The sequence below is a fragment of the Patagioenas fasciata genome, chromosome 1, assembly GCF_037038585.1.
Source record: "Patagioenas fasciata isolate bPatFas1 chromosome 1, bPatFas1.hap1, whole genome shotgun sequence".
Classification (NCBI taxonomy): Eukaryota; Metazoa; Chordata; class Aves; order Columbiformes; family Columbidae; genus Patagioenas; species Patagioenas fasciata.
In genome coordinates, this window is record NC_092520.1 from 3,098,759 (window position 1) to 3,116,268 (window position 17,510).

The 17,510-nt window shown below is 44.9% G+C and overlaps 1 protein-coding gene across 4 annotated transcripts in view; it reads left to right on the top strand.

The window, feature by feature from the left end:
- GDPD5 (glycerophosphodiester phosphodiesterase domain containing 5) overlaps positions 1 to 17,510 on the top strand; it is a 194,579-nt gene that overhangs the window by 41,556 nt on the left and 135,513 nt on the right. The window contains exon 2 of one of the 4 annotated variants that reach the window (XM_071814418.1): positions 16,957 to 17,110. The exons of the other annotated variants lie outside the window; for them this stretch is intronic. The gene's annotated coding sequence lies outside the window, so the exon portion shown is untranslated. The remainder of the gene's footprint in view (positions 1 to 16,956; positions 17,111 to 17,510) is intronic. 4 annotated transcript variants of the gene reach the window in all.

Here is a 17,510-nt window from a genome sequence, read left to right on the forward strand (position 1 = left end):
AGAATCACAAAACCCAGCAAGATTAAAATGAGTTTCTTCTGCCTCTTGGACCTGATTTTTAGCAGGAAGTCGACGCCAAGCTTCGGCTTTATTGTGCAATCTTGTCTTGTAAGTAGGAGGATGATGAATAGGTACCAGTTCAGATCCTACCAGGCAATAACTGCAGCTGGAAATCCTTTCAGCTAATAAACTGCATTGCAACTTAAAGCATAAAATCAGGGCTGTCATAATACAAAGATGGAAACGATCTTGAATACACCTTATACCTGCTAAGGTAAAAATACAGAACTAAGTAGTGAGCGACTGTTCTGGAGAATATTTGCTCTAGAATAGTCAGAGAAAAGCTGCTGATGAGGCCTATTTTGGGGAGTTCAGTGCTTCAGCATCCATAGGAGAGGTTGTTTGTTACAAGCCATGAATATGCAGTGAAAAAAAAGAAAGGCAAACCTCAAATCTCTTGCCAAGAATATTGATTTGTCTTTAAAACCTCATATTTTCTTGTGCTTTTGCTGAGCTTGGTGCTGGAGATGTGGTGGGAAAGTTACCTGTCACGGAGGTGAAAGAGGTTAATGCAGAAGAGCTGGTAAGGGAGAGAAATGACACATTTTCTTTTGAAATTAAATGGAAACATGTTCATTGAAATGACGCTGAGGTTGGGATTGTCTGGTGTTTGCTTTGGATCTACTGGAGCTGGTCCTGTACCTGCTTTTTTTCTTCTTTGGCGAAGTGCTCTAGCAGAATGTTGAGGTTTTATTTTGGGGCAAAACACATGGTCCAGCTGGCTCTGCAGCCTTCAATGTGATACATGAGAGGCTTGAGATTTGTGTGTGCACCTTGCGAAGCTCTCCTGGAGAAACAAGAAAAGCCTTGTTCTGATGTCTAAAAAGGTCTTGTTGTCATATTTGGTTGGTTTCTAGAGTTCATAGGAAAGGTTGGGCCTACCAAGCAACCAATAAAATAGTTTGTTCTGAAACCTATTGCAGATCATGGCAGAAGCAAGATGCTAATGGTTCGGGGGAAAAGTGATTTATAAGTGTAATAATTATACTGGTGTCCTTTTTGGATGGGCTGTAGTGGAAGTTTGTGAAGCTCCTTGTGTCTCCCTGCTACGTTTTAGGCGCTCATGGGCACGTTAGACCCTCTTCCTTTTAGGGCTTTGTTTCCATCTTCCACTTGATTACCTGAGTGGGAGAAAAAAAAGTGAAAATTCTATATACTGCTGAGTTCAAGCTGTTTCTGTGAAGAGTAAAGAGAGTGGCTCTTAAATACACTCTGGCTATAATGAAAGACTCGATTTGTTGTCTTGTTTGTTCTCTGATCTGCTCCATGTCCTCTGCTCCATCCTCCAGTGATACCCATGGATTCTGGTAGGGGCTTGGAGCAGATGCTTGGAGGATGCCACTGTTTGTACGCTTCGCTCATCCTGAAGTAGTGTTGATAATGGAAGGAAGCTCTGAAGATTAGCGATGTTGGCCCTTGCAAGATGCATAAATTTGGAGCCACTCAGCTCACTCTGTTTAAAAAAATATATATTAATTAAACAATATGGAAATAAAATCCCCAAGTCTCCATTGTTCTCTCCTTATCCTGATGGCAAAGAGTTAAGATGCTGCCAACTGTGTATAAAACCCTCAACATTTTCTGTGAGAGCCTCACTGTGCTGCTGTGGGATGGATGTGTCTTGATGTCGTTTGCTCTGTAGAAGAGGTCTCTTGGGACAGACCAAACGAGCTGCAGGGAATTCAGTTGTGATGATAACATAAATGAAGCCTTTGTGTCCTTTCCAAGCAAGCCTGGGAGATGCAGGTACTTTGCATCTTGTTCATGAGGTCTCTGAACAAGGGATTGAGTTGAGAGAAGGGAATGGAGGTGGGGAAGGGGCTGGAGCACAAGTGTGATGGGAGCGGCTGAGGGACCTGGGGGGTTCAGCTGGAGAACAGGAGCTGAGGGGAGACCTTCTGATCTCTGAACTGCCTGAAAGGAGCTTGGAGCCAGGGGGGTCGGGCTCTGCTCCCCAGGAACAAGCACCAGGAGCAGAGGAAACGGCCTCAAGTTGCGCCAGGGGAGGTTGAGGTTGGATGTGGGGAACAATTTCTTCCCCAAAGGGCTGTGGGGCATTGGAACAGGCTGCCCAGGGCAGTGCTGGAGTCACCATCCCTGGAGAGGTTGAACAGACACGTAGATGAGGTTCTTAGAGATGTGAGTTAGTACTGGGGTGGGATAACAATTGGACTTGATGCTCTTGAAGGTCTTTTCCAACCAAAATGGTTCTATGTTTCTGTGATTCAAAAGGAACTCAAAAAGCTAATGGGAAATAGGACGTAGGGTTGGGGTTTGCCATCTGAAGGTAATTTCAACTCTTTATCTTGCTACTGAAGAAAACAGAAGTATTTCCCTGTGTGAAAGAATGTCTGAAATGTGGTACATTCCCCTCCATGCTACTCTGCGTAACAGGGTGGTGTGGCCTTAGGGGCACAACCACTGAGTCTGTTCCTACCTGAAAACCAAGCAGTCTTATATTTTGGAAACCTTTTCATAGATAAATGTGGAGGCAACAAATGGTTCATGGTGGGGAGAGACTAAACCAGTTGTGAGCTTTTAACGCATCCTGTGGCAACCAGCTTGGTTTTGGCCTCTGCTGCAGTAGTGAAATAGTTGGACCTTTCTCCAGCACATGGCGGGGAACTGCCTGTGGGGGGGCTTTATATGGGGCCTAAAGCAGCCTGTTTTGTGTTGATTGGACATAAAGCTGGGTTTACCCTGGGTCTGCTCTTCAGACAACAGTGTAGTATTGAGTTGTACTCATTATCTTGAAGTTGGATGTGATCTAGTGATGTGCTGCCTGTGGACCACGTGAAGCTGTTCTGCAGGATTATCTCCTTCCATGTGGCTGAAGTGTTTTGGGCAAGATTGTTATGACTTTCTATGGAGCTTAAGAACTTGAAGAAACTTTCCTTGAGTGCTATTGGGAAAGATCCCATGCTAGGGAAAGGAGGTTGTTACCAAGCATTAGCAAAGAACAGCTGGTTCTACCCCTCTTGACTGTTTCTGAAACTTGTGTCTATATCTGTGATTATTTCTTTGTGCCTGGTGACCAAGCAGCCAAGTTTTACCTATCAAATCTGTTATAGTAAATACACTGGGTTTTCATCTGCAGGTTTGAAAAATGACAGCTTTGACATATCTGTTAATGGAGGAGTTTGCTTTAGTCGATAAGGACTGGGTTAGGGAACAATTAAGTAGTCTGGACGTCCATAAATCCATGGGTCCAGATGGGATGCATCCGCGGGTGCTGAGGGAGCTGGCTGAAGTCATTGCTAGACAGCTATCCATCATTTTTGCCAAGTCTTGGGAAACGGGAGAGGTGCCCGAGGATTGGAGGAAAGCAAATGTCACTCCAGTCTTTAAAAAGGGCAAGAAGGAGGACCCGGGTAATTATAGACCGGTCAGCCTCACCTCTGTCCCTGGGAAAGTAATGGAACAGCTCATCCTTGGTGCCATCTCAAGGCACATCAGGGATAAGAGGGTCATTAGGGGCAGTCAGCATGGCTTTACCAAGGGTAAGTCATGCTTGACCAACCTCATAGCCTTTTATGAGAATGTAACAAGGTGGATGGATGATGGCAGAGCGGTGGATGTGGTCTACCTTGACTTCAGTAAAGCCTTTGACACAGTCCCTCACAGCATCCTCACAGCTAAATTGAGGAGGTGTGGTCTGGACAATAGAGTAGTGAGGTGGGTTGCAAACTGGCTTAAAGAGAGAAGCCAGAGAGTGGTGGTCAATGGTGCGGAGTCCAGTTGGAGGCCAGTATCTAGTGGAGTGCCTCAGGGGTCAGTACTGGGGCCAATATTATTCAATATATTCATTAATGATTTAGACGAGGGAATTGAGTGTACTATCAGCAAGTTTGCTGATGACACTAAGCTGGGAGGAGTGGCTGACATGCCAGAGGCTGTGCCGCCATCCAGCGGGACCTGGACAGGCTGGAGAGTTGGGCGGGGGATAATCTGATGGAATTTAACAAGGGAAAGTGTAGAGTCCTGCATCTGGGCAGGAACAATCCCAAGTTCCAGTATAGGTTGGGGCATGACCTATTAGAGAGCAGTGTAGGGGAAAGGGACCTGGGGGTCCTGGTGGACAACAGGATGACCATGAGCCAGCACTGTGCCCTTGTGGCCAGGAAGGCTAATGGCATCCTTGGGTGTATTACAAGGGGGGTGGTCAGTAGATCGAGAGAGGTCCTCCTTCCCCTCTACTCCGCCCTGGTGAGACCCCATCTGGAATATTGTGTTCAGTTCTGGGCCCCTCAGTTCAAGAAGGACAGGGAACTGCTGGAGAGGGTCCAGCGTAGGGCAACAAAGATGATTAAGGGAGTGGAGCATCTCCCTTATGAAGAAAGGCTGAGGGAGCTGGGGCTCTTTAGTTTGGAGAAGAGGAGACTGAGGGGTGACCTTATTAATGTTTATAAATATATAAAGGGTGAGTGCCATGAGGATGGAGTCAGGCTCTTCTCAGTGGCAAACAATGATAGGACAAGGGGCAATGGGATCAAGCTGGAACACAAGAGGTTCCACTTAAATTTGAGAAAGAACTTCTTCTCAGTGAGGGTAACAGAGCACTGGAACAGGCTGCCCAGGGAGGTTGTGGAGTCTCCTTCTCTGCAGACATTCAAAGCCCGCCTGGACACCTTCCTGTGCGACCTCACCTAGGCGTTCCTGCTCCAGCAGGGGGATTGGACTAGATGATCTTTTGAGGTCCCTTCCAATCCCAAACATACTGTGATACTGTGATACTGTGTTTAAAGAGAAAAACCAAGGGTTTCAGGAGCCGATGTTTAAAATGTCTACTTTGAGCTCAAGGAGAGATTTAAGAGACGTCACGCTTACACCTCCATAACAACTGAGCCACATTGCAGAGAGAGAGCGCTCGAGATCTTGACTGCATATATAAGGTTCAAACGCATGGGCTAAACAAGTGTTAGGTGACAAAGATGCTTCCCCAGCGTGGGGAGCGAAACCTTATGAAGCTGCGAAAAGCAACACAAACAGCCTGTCGAAAGACAGAGCTAGACGAGATGCGGGGCTGTCTCTGTGTTTTCGCTCTAGAGGGATGCTGTGAAGCCCAACAGATTGAGGACCAAAGCGTAGGTGGCGTGTGAAGAAGGCACTTGCGTCACGTCACTGGAATAGAAGCGGGTGCGTGATGCTCTGCTCTCGTTGTCCCCACTACTGAAGGCAGGTGGTATCAGCTGTTTGTGAAAAAGAAGAAGAAAAAAGGTTTTTAACAGGTTTGGTCAGTCAATACTAAATAGAATTAAAAAAAAAAAAAGAAAATGTGAGATTCTTGAGGGTTTGGCAGAAGACTGAACAGCAGACGGCTCCATTTGAAAACACCTAGGGTCCAAGCTGATTGTACAATATTAGTAATATTGGGACAGTATGTTTTCTAGCCCAGTAAAAAATGTTATCGCCCTTTCTTAGCTTGGATCTTCCTCAGCAGTACCTAAGGGATGATGATTTTCTTAACTGCAGTCTCATGGTCTACTTAATAGCTTGCAGTTGCTTTGCTGCTGAAGAGAGAAATGGACATTCCTGGAAAGCAGCATGATCCAAACCCCCAACTTGCTGGGATATGTAAAGTTGCTTAGAAAGCTAAAAGTTAATAGCCAGAATTTAAAGAGGGAGAAGATGGTGGTTTACAGCAGTTCAGCCAACGTGGCTGGCTTGAGGGTTTAGTGCTAGAAAAGGTATTTCCATCCTGACTGTTTCCACTTTTTTGGAGTTTATATGTTAGTATAAACCTCAGACTCTTGTAAAACTTGGTAAAGCACTTAGTTTCTCTAATGGAAACATCTATTTAGAAAGGGAGAAAGAAGGGAATGTAATAATTTTTTTCGAGTCTTCTTTCCACGTCACTTCTGAACACAATGTGAGTGGTGGCCATGTTTTCCCAGCTCACTGGGTTGTCCTTTCCCTGGCCACCAGACAGAGCCACCTCTCCAAAATTTTTCCTGGATAGAAGCTACACAAGAGCTGCTTTGCTTGCTTCTCTACAGCACCTCGATGCACGGGAGAAAAACTAGCATGGGGCTGTGAAGGAAATGCAACACATCTGGGATTTCAAGTTCCTGAAAAGCCTTTTTTTCATGTTGGCTAGTAAGTTTGTTCTATTTATTTCCTGTGTTTTCGTGGAATCATAGAATGGTTTGGGTTGGAAGGGACCTTCAAAGCTCATCCAGTGCCACCCCTGCCATGAGCAGGGACATCTTCACCAGCTCAGGTTGCTCAGAGCCCCGTCCAGCCTGGCCTGGGATGTCTCCAGGAATGGTTCATCCACCACCTCTCTGGCCAACCTGTGTCAGGGCCTCACCACACTCTTGATACTTTGAGATAACATTGCTCAACACATGGATGTGCCTTGCTCATCGATGTTCTTGCACAATGTAGTTGACACCAATGTGTCAGTGGCAGCTCTGGGCAGGAGGCAGCCTAGGACTGGTCACACTGGTGCTGCTGGTGTGATGGCCAACAAGAATCCAGCTGTGCTTTCTGCAGAACTGGACCATGTTTTGCCTGGGTTGATAAGGAAACGAAGGCTCATAAGCTTTGATCCTGAGCAACAAGGCATCAGTCTTCCTAATTAATGCTCTGAAAGAGTTAAAAAATGCTTTTGGCACAGCTGCTTCTCTTCTGTGTAAACGCTCATCCTATAAGTGTATGCAGCTTGGAGAATGTGGGTTCTGGCTACCTTGTAAGAGCAGATTTTGGGTGCTGAGAACTTTAGATGCTCCTCTGAGCTCCAGAGGGTTTGTCAGCCTGGCTTTTATCATGCAGTCTGCAGAACAGCAAGTGTTCCTCTGCAATTGGCTGTCAAGCAGTTTCTGAGAACTTATTGGGAGGTGAAGCCTGGGTTTTGGGGCAGTGTCTTACATTCCTTGAAGAAAGTGATTTCCATACATAAATATAAAATCAGAGAATAAATAAGTCAGCTTGGGAAGGAGCTCAGGAGGTCATCTAGTCCAACCACGTGCTTGGGTCAGCTGTGAAATCATCTGAAGAGCAAGATGATCAAAGACAAGGTGCTCATGGATATGGGTTAGTGGTGAACTTGGCAGTGTTGGGTTAAAGGTTGGACTTGATGATCTCAAAGGTCTTTTCCAACCAAAAACTTCCATTCAATGACTCTTGTGTAACTGTTCTTAAACCAGCTTAAGAAATATCAGAGATGAAAAGCAAAAAAAAAACCCACAAACATTCAAACATATTGCTGATAAGCCCATAAAATTCAAAAATAGGATCATGCTACTGGGAATGAAGAAGGAGCTGTTGGTGGGAATGGTTGGCTGGAGATTGATGGAGATATTTAAGTGTCAAATTAACCGTGAGCCAGATAGACTTGCTGTCGCACATCAGCTGGACTGTAATCTTGATGTGAAGATACCCATGTTGGTTTATAATCTGTCCTCGAGTTGGGAAAACAAAGTCTTCTAGTTCTGGCAAGCAGTGTGGAAGCTCTTGGATATCTCAGGCTTAACCTAGACCATGATGCTCACATCTCATGGACACAGGAGGAAAATGGAGGTCTTGAAACTCCTGCAGTGATTGAGCCTTCCTGTCTGATCCCTGTTTTCAGCTGAAAATAACTCTTAAAACAAGCAGAAACAGCTAGATTTCCAGAGCTAGGAAAAGACGTAGGAAGCTATAGTTTGCTCTACCAGTTCAGATCCCTTCTGTCTTGTGCTTTCTAAGAGACCCTTAAGGACTAGCAGGATTCTCATCATTTTGTATAAATGAAATGATTTTGTTAGGCCCTATAAACACCTTGTAAGGACTGGGAAAAGGATTGACCTCAGAGGAGCTTCTCATCCTGGAATACTTTGAAGGGAAAGTTCCTTTACATAGATGGTACTTGAGGGGGACTTTCCAAACTTGGTGCAAACAACATTCTCCAAAAATTATTGTTCTTGTTGAATTCCTTTTTTCCTGCCCCTTAGGTAGCTCTTTACCCTGTTAATGCAGGGTATTTTATATTACAGCCTTGTGCAAATCTGCATAAATTCTTACTAAAATCAGTCCTAGAGTTTTCCTGCTGCACATCTTCCCATAAGTGGCCTAAAGTATGAATGGTGAGTTGGAATTCTTCCCCCTCCTCTTCCTCTCTGTGTAAATAGATGTTCCTTTCCCTGTTACTCTCTATTTGCACCATCAGACACAGCATCCCTGGCGTTTACACCTCTATCTGACTTATTTTTTCTTAATTCCATCTTCTTCTCCCCTTCTCCAGTCTGACCAGTTACCCAGTTGAGAAACGCTCTCTGCAGCCTTCAACTGCATGGTACTGGTGGCTTTGAACTCACGTGTGCTCATCCAGGGAACAGTCATTTTTATGTCGATTTGCCCTTGGGTTTCAGCAATATATAAGAACCAGTCAGACACAAAGAAAGGCGTTGCTGATGGTATTTTGTTGTGTTTTTTTTGCTTCTAGTGGTTATAAAGCTCAATCCTGAGATTTCTTGCTGAGATGCTGTTTTGGGTACTTGGTGCTTACTCTGTTTGAATATGCCAATATTTTTTTTCAGGACTTGTATATTCAAGAGGGTGGCAGAAACTGGTTTATCCATCCAGCAAGTTATTTCATGTGAGGTGCTCTCGGTGTTTTACATTTTAACAAAAAAAAAGCTTGATCTAAGAGCAAATGAAGTCTAGTTTCTTTGGGAGCTATTTCAAATCTTTAATCTTCCCACTTCCACCCTTTCATGTCTCTGGCTGTATGTGCTGAAGAGGCTTTGACAGTGGGTTGGTTTAGAACTGCTCTTCTCTTGGGGAAAAGGTTCATTTGATCCTTTCCAACAACTTCTTTTGGAGATCTTGCCAGTGCGTAAGCACTTTGAGGACTGGAAAATATTGATGCTCCAGGGCATCATTGCCTGGGGAAGGAAGGAAGGGGGTAACTAAGAGTAGAGGATAACAGGAATAAGGGCATTTATGCAATCACACTGTGTTTTCTTAAGGAAATAAGCTGAAAACAAAGATATTGTTAGCTCTTGGCTGGCATAAGGAAAACTGCCTGTTTTCTGCAGACAGGAGCTTCCCTCGGTGTTCCTGGCTCTTAATCTGAATTGACTGCAGATGAAAACACAAAGTGGCTTATTGGAAGTGAAGTGGACTGAACTGAAAGCTATTTAATTCTGGAAATTCTGTGTTTGTGTGCAGTGGGCTTGCCCTTTCAAGATACATGGGCTACTTTTTGTGTGAACATCTTAATAACTGTGTGGATGTGAGGATTAAAAACAATGCTTTTCTTTGGGAGTTCTGCGCTCCAGAAAGTCCTTCTCTGCTTGCCTAGGATGTGGCTGATTTTTGGTCAGTATTCCAGATGTGTGAGGTGCCTGACCCACATGGAGGGGTTTAAAAGGCATATAGATGAGGCTCTTAATGCTAGAGTTAGGTTATGGTTTGACTTGATGATCTGGATGGTCTCTTCCAACCAAAATAATTCTATGATTCTTTCTTCAGAGCAGGTGTAGCCTTGAAATTGAGCACGTTTCTCATGTTTCCTTGATGCTTGTGTAAGGATCCATCCACAAAATATGTGTGGGAAGCCTTTCTTTTTCTTGTCTGGTGCTGAATGTTCTGCCTTGAGGAGCGTCCTTGTCATCTTTGTGGTGAGATCAATATCTTTCTAGGTAGGAAAGGTCATCTTTGTGAATGAACCCTTGTTCCTTGTGGTCAGTCTTATTAGCATTTTGTATCGTTTGCATAACAAACCTTTAATCTGTGATACTGAGCGCTCTGCCCTGGTAAAAATGTTTCCACTAGTGCCATGTCACAAAGCTATTTAAGAAAAATGAACTTTCAGTCTCTCCTTTTTCTCTCTGTGAACTTTTCCTGGAAAGCTGGGTGTTTTATTGGGAAGGGAAGAAAAATACTGGTGCTGTTGCATCCTGGCCTCTGGGCTCCTGTGGGACGTGCTATTTAGCTGCTCCAGATGTTTGGATAAGCTGTTCTGGACTGGAAGCAATTCCCACCAAACTGCATAGCTACATATTAATGGGCCCCTTGGGGTCTCGCCTCAAGATGATGTTCAATGCAGCACAAGGCTGAGGATCATAATCATAGAATAGTTGGGGTTGGAAGGGACTTTCAAAGCCCCCCCAGTCCCACCCCTGCCATGACAGGGACATCTTCACCAGCTCAGGTTGCTCAGAGCCCCGTCCAGCCTGGCCTGGGATGTCTCCAGGGATGGTTCATCCACCACCTCTCTGGCCAACCTGGGCCAGGCTCTCACCACCCTCAGGGACAACAATTTCTTCCTCATGTCTGGCCTGAATCTCCCTCCTTTAGTTTTAAACTATCACCCCTTGTGATATTCCAACAGTCCCTGCTGAAAAGTTTGTCCCCATCTTTCTTCTCAGCCCCTTTTAAGTCCAGAAATGCCACACTAAAGTCTCCCTGGAGCTTCTCTTCTCCAGGCTGGACACCCCAGCTCTCTCAGCCTTGGATCATTTTTGTCATACAATAGAATCATAGAATGTGCTGAGTTGGAAAGGACCCACAAAGATCATTGAGTCCAACTCCTACCCTTGCACAGGACAACCCCACAATTCACACAGTGTCTGAGGATGTTGTCCAGTCTCTTCTTGAACACTGTCAGGTTTGGGGCTATGACACCTCCCTGGGGAGCCTGTTCCAGTGTCCAGCACCCTCTGGGTGAAGAACCTTTTCCTCATGTCCAACCTAATGATTTAAAAATGGTCATTAGTGCTTTGGGGCGCACAATATGGAGAGCTTTGCACCAGCAACCCAGACCCCAGGGCTCATTGCAACCTGGCTGTCTTGTGTTCTGGCTGTCTTTGCCTGACAGACATCAGTCACCTGATGGTTGTGAATGAGAAGGGGGGAAGATGTAGAAATGGCTGTAAGGATGGGCAGCAATACTGAGAGTTTCACAAGTTATGGGGTTACCCCTATTCTTTATGATTTACTGATTACCCAATAACTCCTGTTTAGCTTTGCATAGAGTTTCACTGTGGGGGATGAAGGGAAGATGATGGTTGCCTTTCTGTGAAGGCAGTTTGCTGCAGATGTCCTTATTTCATGCTGATGATGATTATCTTGTATCTATTGGTTTGCTTATCTCTGTTGATAATGTCCTGAGTGGTGGCATCACTGGTGACTGGAGGAGCATCACTGATGCTGGGGAGGGCACTGAGATGGAGTGGGTTAATGCTTATTGCATTAAGAGTCCTCAACACATGACTGAAAGCTCTTCGATTTGCATCAGTAAATGAGTTTTTGAGTCCCTCATGACTGGTCCTTTCCATAAGGAAAAGACGACAGTAGCTGATGGAACTGGCAGATGGGGTTTTGGTTTTTGGTTTTGTTAGAACAGAACTCTCCAGGCATGGGTTGGAAATGATTGTGAGTCTCCTCTGTTAACTCTGGGAGTCACCCTGTGGATAGAGGGATGGTTTCCTCCCTGACTTCACCCTCTCTCCTCTTCCTTTGATGTGTCACTTTGAATGTTGCAGCCAGAATGACCTTGACCAGCACTTCAAGATGCTCTTTGGGAAGCGAGGAGCGTCACAACCGCTTGCCAAGTCAATTGAGAAAATTCCCTTCTGAAAGATTTATGCTGCTGTAAACAGTAAAATCACTTTGTCCTTATTCGTGTCTTCCTAAAGATCAGCTCCCAGGTTTTGAAAGAATACACACATCAGCAGTCAAGACGATATTTACCTGACGTTGAGGAGCTGTGTGATGGGCTGCTTGTAACCTGTCTCTCGCTACCCATTTGTTTCCTCGGATGCAATTTTCATTCACTGTGCAGTGTCTAGGTTGAGCTTGTAAATCCTTTGGGAGGGGAAACTGTCACTTCTGTCTTCCTGCGTTTATACAGAAGTGGAAATGATTCACTAAGAACTGGAAAAAGGCTGTAGGAACACAAGACCTTTGGTTTATTGAGCGTCTTGAAAGGGGAGAGGGGTAAACTGGATGTTACCCCTTGCTCTGTCAGAAGTCAGACTATGAAAATGGAGATAGAAGAGGGCATGGGCTGTGTGAGTATCTAATTTTTCTGATCTTGTTTTTGTTTCCATGTTTTTCAAGCGAGCAGAAAGCTGTAGCAGAGGTGATGAAACACAGCCAGTTGTGGGAATCTGCCCTGACAGCTCGTCAGAAGGGGATTGTCTTATCACAGACTGGAATAACCATGGGGGGCAACACGTTAAATTTGGAGTTGCTTTATGAGAAAGGCTTCCAGGATGTGCTATAGCTGTTTGATTGAAAAAAAAAACCCTGAATATGTGTTATTCTGGAAGCTGAGGCTCCTGTGGGGTTTGGCACTTGATATTTCATTTAATCTTGGACCCATTGGCTCACTTGGATGGGAAGGGACCTCAGGAGGGCTCTACTTGATCTCACCCTGCTCAATGTAGGACCAACACTAAGCTCAGACCAGGTTGCTCAGAGCTTTGCCCAAATAGGTCTTGAAAACCTCCAAGGACAGACCTTGTGCAACCTTTCAGAGATACAACTTCTGATTCAGAAAGGCTCCCAGTGCTGGAGGTATCTTCAGGATTGAGAGACATGGTGCGTGTGTCTGACATGAACCTTTCAAGCTGCTTTCAGAGCTCATGTCACATCTGACATTCCCAGGTGTGAGACAGCAGCTCCCATCGCTTCTTCATATCGAATGCATTAATGGCCTTGTTTTTTTGCTGAGAACTTTGGTATTGCCCACCCCAAGCCTATATTATAGTCAACAGTTCTTCTGTATTGGACTCCTAATCAAGGTTGACTTTGCTTGTTGAACTCGCTGGGGCTTCATCAATTAGCTCTTGGCTTTTCAAAGTGCTCTGTCCAAAAGTGAAGACCTATAAGGTTATTCCAGTGTCAGATGGTCTGTCTTGATTGCTCCAGTCAGACCAGTTGCAATGAGAAGGAAACGAAAAGTGCTTGAGCCAGAAGCTCTCCAAAATCAGGGAGATGGAGTTGACTTCTTGGAGTCTTTCACGTCACCGGATCCTGCCAACTATCTTATTTTTTTGATTACTTTGGCCACGAAAAATCCAGTATGTTTGTAGTGGGAAGGAGTTTGTTGTGTGATTAGAGTCTTATCAAGTTAATTTATGGGCTCTTGGTGTAGGAAGCCAAAACAGTATCTTGTAGAACAAGGGAGCTAATCTAATCGCTATGGAGCAGGGAATATTTGCTTTGGAAATGGAAGTAGAAGTGACATCTTGGAAGATGTTGAGGGAGCAGATCTGGTGTGTGGGTCTTGTTGATGTGATGGTTGAGGGGTGTTCTGGTGCTGCACCTCACGTGTTGGTTGTGAGCAGAATGGGAGGAAAGGAGCAGCAAATATATGAGAGCAAGTTTGCTGCTTTGTTAATTTAACTTCTCTGCTGCCCAAGAATATTTTTGTGAAGAATGTTTCTTACAGCCTTATGGAAGGAATCAATCATAGGAAATAAAGAGCTCGTAATCCATTTAACTAGGACTTTCCACCTCTCATTAAGCCAGAGACATTCATGCTTAATTCTCTGGGTAGCAGTTGCACAGCAGACATGCAGAGTATTGATTGTAAAATGAATCTTGCTTTCTTTCTTTTCCTCTTACTGTTTCAATTAAAGTCCATGCAGTGGATGTGGAGATGTTTTCCTCATCCTCTATTGGTGTGGTTCTTGCAGTTCTCTTGCTGCTGGCATGCACCAAATTTTCAGCAGTGCAGCAGGGAAGGTGTCTTAGGGAAAGCAGATGACAAATCTACAGCGACGTGTTGGACAGGCTCCTGCTTGAGCTGCTCACACCTTCCAAAGAGGATTAAAACTGCTCCTTGGAGGCCCAGCTAATACAATTCACATGTGATTACACAAAACTCTTTGGGGGCGGGGGGGGGGGGGGGGTGTGTGTGTAGGAAAGAGTAATTGGGGAGGGGGGAGAAAAGCTTGTCTGTAAAAGCAACAGCTTGCCAGGCTGTGCGTGTTCATAATCAGTTCTGTTTCCACTTAATTCCTCAGTGAAAACATATGCTGAACATGGATAAGGCTCGATGTAAACTTTCAGTTTGCAGCTTGGTGAAGATGGTGAAATTCTTGGAGTCTGTGGAAAAGGAAAAATATTATGTAATCTTTTTAACTCTTTAGATATTTTTTAGTTCTCTGTCTGTGCTTCAGAGTTTTCGGAGTTTTCTTGGGGCATCTAGCTGTGCTTTCCTATCCTGTTTCCCCCAAAATAAGTGGGTCATATATTAATTTTGGTTCCAAAAGATGCGTGCTTTTTATGTGTATAGCTGCCTGGACACTATTTAAATTGACTTTTTAATGGAGCTGTAGCCAGGGCTTATTTTTGGAGTAGGGCTTATATTTCAAGCATCCTGAAAAATCATGCTAGGGCTTATTTTGGGGATAGGTCTTATTTTCAGGGAAACAGGATAGGTCTTGCCTTCTTCCACTACTGGCTTTTCCTCTCTTCTCTCACCTTGGCTGTCTCTGTGCTTAGGTTGAACATGGCATGTCCCACAACCTCTCTCCCCTTGCAACTTCTCGCAGACCTGTTTGGTGCTTTCCCTCATGTGTCTCTGTGTTTTTGGCTCAGGTACCTCCTCATCCGTGTCTTCTGCCAAGATCAACAGCCATTTCTGGTGCTGCCTGGGCCTTAGTGTTGTCTCACCCCAGCTTATCTGTTGAGCTGTTGTTTCGTTTTTAACTGTTCTTGTGCTGGTCTGGATGTTTCTGCCGTGCTGTCCCAAGGTGACTTCACCAGGCACGATGCCAAGTGATGTGCTGCAATGGCTTTTGGTGTGATATGCACATATTCCTCCCTGGCAGAGCTGATGTTCTGAGGTCAACATGTACTGGAGTCGCTAGGCCTGGGGGAAATCAGACTGGTATTTAAGACTGTGCCCAGTAAAAACCCTCTGAACCCAGTCTGTTACTGTGGTTGGTGCTGGCTGTAACCCAGAGGTTCCTCCCTGTGGTCTCCCCACTGCTTACCAGCCTGGAGAACAGGAGCTGAGGGGAGACCTTCTGATCTCTGAACTGCCTGAAAGGAGCTTGGAGCCGGGGGGGTCGGGCTCTGCTCCCCAGGAACAAGCACCAGGACCAGAAGAAATAGCCTCCAGTTGCACCAGGGGAGGTTGAGGTTGGATGTGGGGAACAATTTCTTCCCCAAAGGGCTGTGGGGCATTGGAACAGGCTGCCCAGGGCAGTGCTGGAGTCACCATCCCTGGAGGGTTGGACAGACGGACATGAGGTTCTCAGGGACATGGGGCAGTGCCAGGGGTGGGGTGATGGTTGGACTCGATGATCTTGAAGGACTTTTACAACCAAAATAATTCTATGTTTCTATGGCATAAATGGTTGACTGTTGTATGGAAACTCCCAACACCTTCCTAAATGCTGCCTTCCCTCTTCCCAAATGTCACCATCCCCACCAGCTGGAATATTACTTGAATGAAGGAAAACTTTAGCGAAATGACTGGCATCTCTCCTGACTGAGGGTTTTTCAGGGCCCTCACGTTGAGCAGCACTAGGATGTCCTCATCACTCCTACAGTTTAACCCATCAGCACCTCCTGGTGCCTGACAAACTTTTTGGTGTGTCAAACCCGTTATTCTACAGGACCAAAAAAGGTGCTGTGACCTCTTTTTCTTTGGTCCTCCTGGATGCCACCAAGCAGCTCCTTCAAGGCAAGGCCTTCATGGAAAGTCTAGTTGGCTTGTTCTTGGACACTAATACTGAAACATGGCCTCTGCTAAAGTCCATTGGTTTCCTGGCAGTTTCCAGCTTGGAAATGAGCACGTGTTTTCCTAATGCTGGCTCAGTTGGGCTATCACAGTGTAAAGATCATGCAGCAGTTGGGCTGCTGTAGCTTTTCACGTAAAACCGTTTGCATTTTTAATCATGGTCAGTGACCCTGATTGCAACACTGACACTCATAGATTTTCTTAGCCAGAAAGCATTATATAAAGGAAATGTGCTTACAGAACTAATTAACTCCTTGGCATTGGAATTCAGGGTGTTACTGTTACTACCTTTATCAATCTATTTTTTTTTCTTTTGGAGCTCCCTTTCAGCTTTGTTACAACTGAATTCATCATTATTACATTGCCATAACATGAATATTTCTGTGCCTGCTGAACACTAGCCTATCTTACCTGGTATTTATTGGCCTTTCTTATTCAAGCGCAGGAGATGTCCTCCTATGGGCACCCCAGTTTGGGCCTCCCTTATGAATTAGACTCAGAGAGAAGGAAGCAGACTTTTGACAGATCCACCAGCTATCCTGAGGTGGGATCAGTTTGACACTTGTCACTTAATGCATTTTCCTAGCTTTCTTGGGTACTTTCCACTCCCCGCCAACCATCTGTCTTTACAGTGGTTAATAGTTGACGTTCTTTGCCAGGAAGAGTGGAGGTTTTACACCTCTTGGGCTGCTTAAAAATTCTCTTTACTCCTTCTGAAAGCCAATAACCTCATTAGACTTGCAGATGTGAGCAATTCATGAGTTGCTACCCATCTCTCCACCAGCTCCCAGAAGACCAAACTTTCTTCATACTTGGGTTGCCAGGAAGCCTTTGGCAGAGGCGACCAAAAATATCCTGTTTTCTTATTAATGAAAAAATCCTCACACCCCATCTGTGCTTTACCTGTTTCTTCCAGTAACTTCAGAACCTGTTTGTGGTTTCACCTGATTTATTTTAGGCTCTTTAAAAAGAAGGAGTAGCACAAAGATGGAGCAAAAGGGAAACTGTGTTTTGAGGTCTCTCTTGGTGACCCACAGAGATTTATTGCTCAGGAGCTTCCCCCGCGGCAGGAAAAGCTTTGAGCAGAGGTTGTGTTTTGGCCACTTGGATCAAACCATGAAGCAGAGGCTCTCAGAGCTGTTGCGCTTAAGAAAATTAACTCTTAAACTCCAAAGCAAGCTACATCAATTCTCTTTGGTCTTTTCCAGCTATGGAAGCCTGGGAAATGTTGGACGTATCTTATTTATCACCTGTTATTTCAGACTGAAGTGACGTTGATCTCCTTTGCGCAGAAATCTTCAGTCTACATTATGTCTTGTTTCTCTGATTCTGGAGCTCTATATAGGCAAGACGGCATCCCAGGTAAATGTGTCAAGTGTCCTTGCTACTCTTCTGTCTATGTCCAGCTTTCTATTAGCTTTTAATTTCTGAGCATGAAGGAGAACTCGTGAACTTGTTGCACTGGTTTTCAGTGAAAAGTCATTTAGGAACCAGGTGGTCAAGTCTCATGTCATGAGCTAGGTCTCCATTTCTCCCCAAGAAGAATGTGAACTGACCATGGACTGGGTTGTTTGTGCCTTGTCCATCCCTAGTGGTCTTTGCCAAGGCGAAGAAAGTAGCTTGATCTTTTTCTTAGTTGGTACTTGGTGTTATTGGAAAACCCTATTCCTGTTGCCTTTTGGGGATGTACAGATGCAATATGTGATTTAGGTAGAAATTGAACTAATCAGGCAATTATCTTACTAAGCTTGCCACATGTTGT